This window comes from Penaeus vannamei, chromosome 39 (assembly GCF_042767895.1).
Source record: "Penaeus vannamei isolate JL-2024 chromosome 39, ASM4276789v1, whole genome shotgun sequence".
Lineage (NCBI taxonomy): Eukaryota > Metazoa > Arthropoda > Malacostraca > Decapoda > Penaeidae > Penaeus > Penaeus vannamei.
Genome location: NC_091587.1, coordinates 652,404 through 654,903, shown reverse-complemented (window position 1 = coordinate 654,903; position 2,500 = coordinate 652,404). Strand labels below are relative to the sequence as shown.

At 33.0% G+C, this 2,500-nt stretch overlaps 1 protein-coding gene across 1 annotated transcript in view; it reads left to right on the top strand.

Moving 5' to 3' along the window:
* Window positions 1-729: 729 nt before the first annotated feature.
* Window positions 730-2,500, top strand: part of LOC113806448 (heme-binding protein 1) — an 11,340-nt gene continuing 9,569 nt past the window's right edge. The window contains exon 1 of the mRNA XM_027357575.2: window positions 730-865. The gene's annotated coding sequence lies outside the window, so the exon portion shown is untranslated. The remainder of the gene's footprint in view (window positions 866-2,500) is intronic.

Here is a 2,500-nt window from a genome sequence, read left to right as displayed (position 1 = left end):
CATATATGTGTGTGTGTGTGTGTGTGTGTGTGTGTGTGTGTGTGTTTGTGTCTGTGTATGTATGCAACTGTATGATACTAATAGGACTATATATATAAACATGACATGAATGTTTATATATACATATATACACAACATCATGTGTGGGTATGTATACAAGTATATGTATATATATTAAGGTATATACATATATATATATATATATATATATATATATATATATATATATATATATAATGTATATGTATATATATATTATGTATATGTATATATAGGTATATTATGTATATGCATATATAGGTATATTATGTATATGTATATATAGGTATATTATGTATATGTATATATAGATACATGATCTGTATATGTATATACACAGAGCATAATGCCATTCTCCATTGCAGTTCCTTTTGTCTAATGGTCTCTATGTCTCGTTAAGAGTTGCCCTTTCCTTTATAACAACAGACAATTCATTATACAATCATCGGACACACCCTCGTTATAAAACACAGGACGATAATTACTCCAACCTAATTAACTGATATACATCCGTATTTATTAACGAATGTGGAGAGAATATGGTTCGTAGTCACGTTATTTTTTTTATATAAACTCGTAGAGGCCAATATAGAGTTTGAGAGAGAGAGAAAAAAAAGAATTGAATCAATTTTCGCGCGAGGCAGAATGCGCGCCGTCTCTGTGCGTCTGTACGTGAGTTTTGCAAGCGTTCATAAGACGGCGCACACGAGACCTGGGTTCATTTACAGGTCTTCTACAGGCGCACAAACACCCCCACAGACTTGAACTACGGGCTTTGGGGACACTCCACTCTGTGTTGTTCCTACAGAGAGAAGACATTCTAGAGGTATTATTTTGAAGTGGTTGTCGGTTAATGGCTTGTTTGTTTTAATGAGCGTTTGTGTGGCGCAGCGGATGTGTTTAGTGTTCGGTAACGGTCAGAACTCTTGTCAAAACGTATTTCGATTTTTGTTCCGCTTAATACCACACTTTTTGTACAGGGTGAGGCAGGTTCGAAGCTTCAGTTCATGATTTTTGTCCGTCACTGTACAGGTAGAAGTGTTACTGCACGTTTGGAGTAAATAGTTGTTAGCTTTGTGTATAGGTGAAACTCGTTGTTAAAATGAGCTGTTGAGCTGTTAGCTGTAGTCTTCGCTTAAGGTTTTGGAGTGTTTTTTACACGTCACTTCTCTCTTATAAAATATTATTTCAATTAAGCATACTGGATACAAATTTGCATATGTCAGTATTTTCTTCTCTGTCACATACGCATTTGAATTGTTATTTGCAAGCTGGAATAAATTGACCACAGTGTACGCTAGCGGGGGGGGGGGGGGGGAGGTATGCGCGGGCACGTGTGTGTGTGTGTAGGCCTATATATACATATATATGTATATGTATGTATGTATGTATATTTATATATATATGTATATATATGTATATATTTGTATGTATGTATATATATGTATGTATATATATGTATATATATATAGGTATGTATGTATATTTATGGATATATGTACGTATGTATGTATATATATATATATATATATATATATATATATATATATATATATATATATATATATATACGTGTGTGTGTGTGTGTTTATGTGTATATATATGTATGTGTATACATATGTATGTGTGTGTATGTATATGTATGTGTATGTATATGTATATATATATGTATATGTATATATATATGTATGTATGTATGTATGTATGTGTATATAGATATGCATGTGTATATAGAGGTATATATGTGCACACATACATACATACATATATATATATGTGTGTGTGTGTGTGTGTGTGTGTGTGTGTGTGTGTGTGTGTGTGTGTGTGTGTACATATATACGTATATATACACATGCATATCTATATACACATACATACATACATATATGTATGTATGTGTATATAGATATGCATGTGTATATATACGTATATATGTACATATATACGTATATATACACATACATACATATATGTATGTATGTATGTATATATGTATATATATATATTATCAATACACACACACAGACACACACACAGACACACACAGACGCACACATGCACGCACACATGCACGCAGCACACATGCACGTACACACGCACGCACACATAATAGTAGTAGTAGACGGTATTTCATTCTTAAATGTATCCAAAAATTGCCGATTTAAGGATTACAAACCGAGCGACGTAGGTTAGGGAGCCGGACGAAGTTCTCACGGCACAAAAAGTCTTGTTAGTAATAGAATATTAAAAAACAACCCACATGATTCCATTGGAATGTGATACTGATGAGAAAGTATAGAAAATAAGTCGAATTATCACTGTTATCCCAAACTTAGGAAAAATTGCTTACGTGGGTAGGTACGGGAAGAGCTCACATCATCTCACTTATGTCATTTGCCAACTTACATAACCTACACTTAATATATATGTTTTACATGTCTTACATCATTCAACAACGATT